Source organism: Mirounga leonina, unplaced genomic scaffold (assembly GCF_011800145.1).
Source record: "Mirounga leonina isolate KUSES-001 unplaced genomic scaffold, KU_Mleo_1.0 Mir_115, whole genome shotgun sequence".
Classification (NCBI taxonomy): domain Eukaryota; kingdom Metazoa; phylum Chordata; class Mammalia; order Carnivora; family Phocidae; genus Mirounga; species Mirounga leonina.
The window spans coordinates 68,375,272-68,380,514 of NW_023270268.1; the positions used below are offsets into that span (position 1 = coordinate 68,375,272).

The 5,243-nt window shown below is 42.0% G+C and overlaps 1 pseudogene; it reads right to left on the reverse strand.

The window, feature by feature from the left end:
• Window positions 1-3,284: 3,284 nt before the first annotated feature.
• On the reverse strand, window positions 3,285-5,021 carry LOC118000710 (annotated as a pseudogene).
• Window positions 5,022-5,243: the final 222 nt, after the last annotated feature.

The window sequence follows — 5,243 nt, forward strand, 5'->3', positions numbered from 1 at the left end:
AGCTTGCTGAGAGGATGTGTCCTCACACGAGGTGACCCAGCCTGACCCTCCTGTGTGTGGTTCCCCGGACTCGACTCCAGGTCTCTCCAAACCTCAGTTGTAACTTGGCTCCCAGCAGGTTTGATTCCCATGTGATAAGCCATTTGCTAATTTTATTATTTCTAGAAAATAGGAAGTGAACTAATAGCCAGAGGCTGAATAAAGCTGCACACCACCCCCTGCATTCAGTTGGTGTGTAATGGGAGGTGTATGGTGTGCTGAGGAAGCAACCAGACTGCAGGGGTTTGATACTCAAATGTTCTTGCACTCTAGGTTTTGGTACTGTTGTTACTGTGGTTGTCCTTATTTCTGTTTTGCCATCAATGGTGGCAGCCACCAGTGGTCATTGGATAGGCCTTGGCCAGCTTCTAGGGCGGCTGCTCTGCCCAGTGACTGGATCTTTCCTGTTAGCATGCTGATCATACTTGGAAACTATGAGTCAGTGAAATGTAGCTGTGAGCAGTGAGGGTGGGTAGATTACGAGGGAAAGTGCCGCCAAGACTTCCTGTACCGGCCCAGGGCCATTATCTTTGGGGGAAGATAGAGACTCGCTGTGGCAACAGGAACACCTAAACTCACCTGGCATCTGCTGTGTACAAAATGGATTTAGGGAGAGTGTGTAGGGGCACAAATTAAAAAGGTAACAGAGTTAAATCCTATTTTGCAGACATCGGGGTGGAGCGTTGAGAGTCATGTTATAATATCACAATTATTGATACCTTCAATTTGTTATTAGTTGATGAGACTCATTAACTATTCACATTTGTCTGCCCTCATTCAACTCCTAGTAACTGCAGTTACAGTCCTATTTAAAATAATAGAGTGAGATTGGTAACATTACTGATTTAACAGGAAATTAGACGACTTACATTCACAGAGCTTAGGTAATTGATACCAACAGCACTTTCCTTGTAATTTATGCACTATGATTGATTTCATTCCCCAGCTAGTCCTAAAAGAATCTCTGAAGCATATTCATATTCAGCCATCAGATTACTGTGCAAAGGAATTAAATGAGTATTACCCTGCTTGCTATCTATTCCAGAGCTGGCAAAAAGTTTCTAAGTGGTTTGGAGCTCAGAAGTCAGTCTAAAATTATAATGCTAATATAAAAGAGTTCAGCCTCAGAGCATTTCTTTGTAAGTGACAGCTGTGAATTTATATGAAGAAACCCTCGTAGTGACAACAAGGACGCAATTACAAATGGGTCAATTACTTACTCTTTTAAGAGTATTTTTATAAACTCTATGTAAATATGTATTCCCTGAAATACCCTAAAAAAATTCACTCACCTATAATAGTGTTGTTATAAATGACCCATTTCCAGATGTTCATTCATATTTGCATCTGGTATTTGTATCATAATATATGACCTTGCTTCGTGCTCCTCCGCACCCCTCCCCAGTATAATTAACAATGCTGAGTACAGGACATTTGATAAAAAAGGAGTAAACACTAAATCTATGTATTCTTCCCCAGAAATCTCAGGAAACAATAGCAAAGAAGAGACGATAAACCTACAGTGTTCAAATAAATCATTATTATTGTTTTTTGGCTATTTATTTAGCAGAGCAGGCATGGTCTGGGCTCTAACTGCCTATTCCCACAGCTTCATTTACCACCATGTTTCCTCATCTGACTTACAGTCAACCACGTGGAACAGCCCATAGTTCCTCATGCTCATCACCCTGTTTCAGGCACCAGGGCTGCTGAGCTGGCTCTTTCTTCTCTCTGGTATGCTCTTCCTCTGCTCTTTTACCTGGTAATGACTACTCATCCTTCAAAACTCAATGAAAGGGTCACTGCCTCCAAATCCCTCCATGATTCCACAGTCTCATTCAAGCCTTCCTCCTCTGTGTTCCTTTAGCAGCCCACGATTGAGCCCATCCTAACCTTTGTCACACACTCTCATTAATGTGATTTATGTGTTTATCATTCCATCAGACTGTAAGTTCCTTGAGGACAGAGATCACTAGTCAAATAACTGTGAATTGCAGCATCCATAATAATACTGGACACAGAATGGTGGTTGATAAATGTTTCCCAAATGATTTGTGAATGTAGAATGCAACTCCTTGAAAGGCCACCAGTTTATGTGATGCCACCATTTTCAAGTTCATTGTAAAATTCAATCCTAAACGTTTTGCTACATACATATAAACATACAAGCACGTATGCGTGATTGATTAAATGAGCACACAGTGCTCATTAGTGACCATTTCTACAGAGTAAAACTGGTTCAAATTCTCTAAGAAACTTGACCTTAGTGTGCTCAGTACATCGCAGGGAAAAGTGGAGTCATAGTCAGAGTTCTTGGATTTCTAGAATTGCAGGGACCCCAGGAATACCCTGGGCTGAAGATTTCTCACTGTAACGACTAGGAATCAGGTAGCCTGGAGGTCTAGAGATGTCTGCAGTATGGAATGGGCACCCTCCACCTTGAAGAAAGATTGGCTTGCTCTCTAGCATCCATCCATTCTCATTTAAAAACCCTCACTACTTGCTGAGGCTAGAAAACTATATTGCTTTGAGTCCCTTGCAGCTAGGCCTCCACCAGTCAGATAAACTCCTGTGAGACTTTAATTAATTTATTTATTTTTAAAGATTTTATTTATTTATTTGACAGAGAGAGAGAGAGGGAACACAAGCAGGGGGAATGGGAGAGGGAGAAGCAGGCTTCCCACTGAGCAGGGAGCCCGATGTGGGGCTTGATCTCAGGACCCCCAGGACCATGACCTGAGCTGAAGGCAGACACTTAACGACTGGGCCACACAGGCGCCCCCTGTGAGACTTTAATTTAGAGGCGAGATATGCCGGTTTGTGCTGGAGGTGGCTTAATTCTGAAGCCAGCAGTTGAGCTGTAGCTTCCTGATCTGATGGGGGTGGGGGTGGGGGTCTCCTGATTCAGCAGCTTCTGCACCAATGGAGATAGGCTTCCTCCTATGGGGCAGAAGCAGTTGGTTCTGGAATCTGGGAGTTGTGCCTGGGAGATCAGCCTAGAGCAATGTTTCTCAAACAATAGGCATACCCTGGAGATACTGTAGGTTCTGTTCCAGATAACCACAATAAAGTGAATATTGGAATATCACAATAAAGTGAGTCAAATGATTTTTTTGGTTTCCCAGCACATATAAAAGTTATGCTCACACTATTTTATAGTCTATTAAGTTAATTTAAAAAATACTTGAATTAAAAAATATGTTATTGCCAAAAAATTGCTAACCATCATCTGAGCTTTCAGCTCGTCATGATCTTTTTGCTGGTGGAAGATCTCCCCTTCACGTTGCTGGCTGCTGACTGATCAGGGTGGTGATTGCTGAAAATTGGGGTGGGTGTGGCAATCAATGAAGTTTGCCACATTAATTGATTCTTCCTTTTACAAACGATTTCTCTGCAGCAGGTGATGGTGTTTGATAGCATTTTACCCACAGTAGAACTTCTTTCAGAGTTGAAATCAATCCTCTCAAACCTGCTGCTGCTTTATCAGCTAAGTTTATGTCATATTCTAAATCCTTTGTTTTCATTTCTACAATCTTCACAGCATCTTCACCAGGAGTAGCTTCCATCTCAAGAAACCACTTTCTCTGCTCTTCCATAAGAAGCAACTCCACATCTGTTCAAAGTTTCTCATGAGATTGCAGCAATTCAGTCCCATCTTCAGATTTCACTTCCAATTCTAGTTCTTTTGCTATTTTCACTACCTCTGCAGTTACTTCCTCCACTGAAGTCTTGAACTCTTCGGAGTCATCCAGGAGTGTTGAAATCAACATCTTCCAAACTCCTGCTAATGTTGATATTTTGACCTCTTCCCGTGGATCACAAACGTTCTTCATATCATCTAGAACGGTGAACCCTTCCCAGAAGGTTTTTAATTTCTTCTGCCCAGATCTGTCAGAGGAATCACTATCCATGGAAACCATAGCCTTATGAAGTGTATTTCTTAAATAGTGAGACTTGAAAGTCAAAATTCTTTTTCATGGGCCACGGAAAGGATGTTGTGTCAGCAGGTGTGGAAATAACATTAATCTCATGGAGCATCTGCATCAGAGCACCTGGGTGACCAGGTGCATTGTCAATGAGCAGTAATATTTTGAATATTTTGAAAGCAATCCTTTTTTCTGAGCAGTAGTCCTCAATAGTGGGCTTAAAATATTCAGTAAGCCATGTTGTAAACAGATATACTGTCATCCAGGTTTTGTTGTTCCATTTATACAGCAAGGCAGAGTGGACTTAGCATACTTCTTAAGGGCCCTAGGATTTTTGGAATGGTCAGTGAGCATTGGCTTCAACTTCAAGTCACCAGCTGCTCTGGCCCCTCACGGGAGAGTCAGCCTGTACTTTGATGCTCTGAAGCCAGGCATTGACTTCTCCTCTCTAGCTACAAAAGCCTTAGATGGCATCTTCTTCCAATAGAAAGATGTTTCATCTACATTGAAAATCTGTTGTTTAGTGTGGCCACCTTCATGAATTATCCCAGCTAGATCTTCTGGGTAACTTGCGGCTGCTTATATATCAGCACCTGCTGCTTCACCTTGCATTTTTGTGTTATGGAGATGGCTTCTTTCCTTCAGCCTCATGAACCAGCCAATGGTAGTTCAAACATTTCTTCTGCAGCTTCCTCACCTCTCTCAACCTTCACAGAATTGAGGAAAGTGAGGGCCTTGCTCTGGATCAGGCTTGGGCTTAAGGGACTGTTGTGTCTGGTTTGATCTTCTATCCAGACCACTCAAACTTTCCCCACATCAGCAATAAGGCTGTTTTGCTTTCTTATCATTCGTGTGTTCCCTGGAGTAGCACTTTTAATTTCTTTCAAGAACTTTTCCTTAGTATTCACCATAGCTAAGTGTTTGGTGCAAGAAGTCTAGCTTTTGGCTTGTCTTGGCTTTCGACATGCTTTCCTCACGAAGCTGAATCATTTCTAGCTTTTGATTTAAAGTGAGAGATGTATGACTCTTCCTTTCACTTGAATACCCAGAGGCCATTGGAGGGTTGTTAATTGGCTTAACTTCAGTATTGTCATGTCTCAGGGAATAGGGAGGCCTGAGAAGAGGGAATGTGATGGGACAACGGCCAGTCTGTGAAGCAGTCAGAGCACACACACTTATTAAGTTTGCCATCTTGTATGGGTGTGGTTTGTGATGCCACAAAATAATTACAATAGTGACATCAAAAACCACTGATCACAGATGGCCATAAAAAGTATA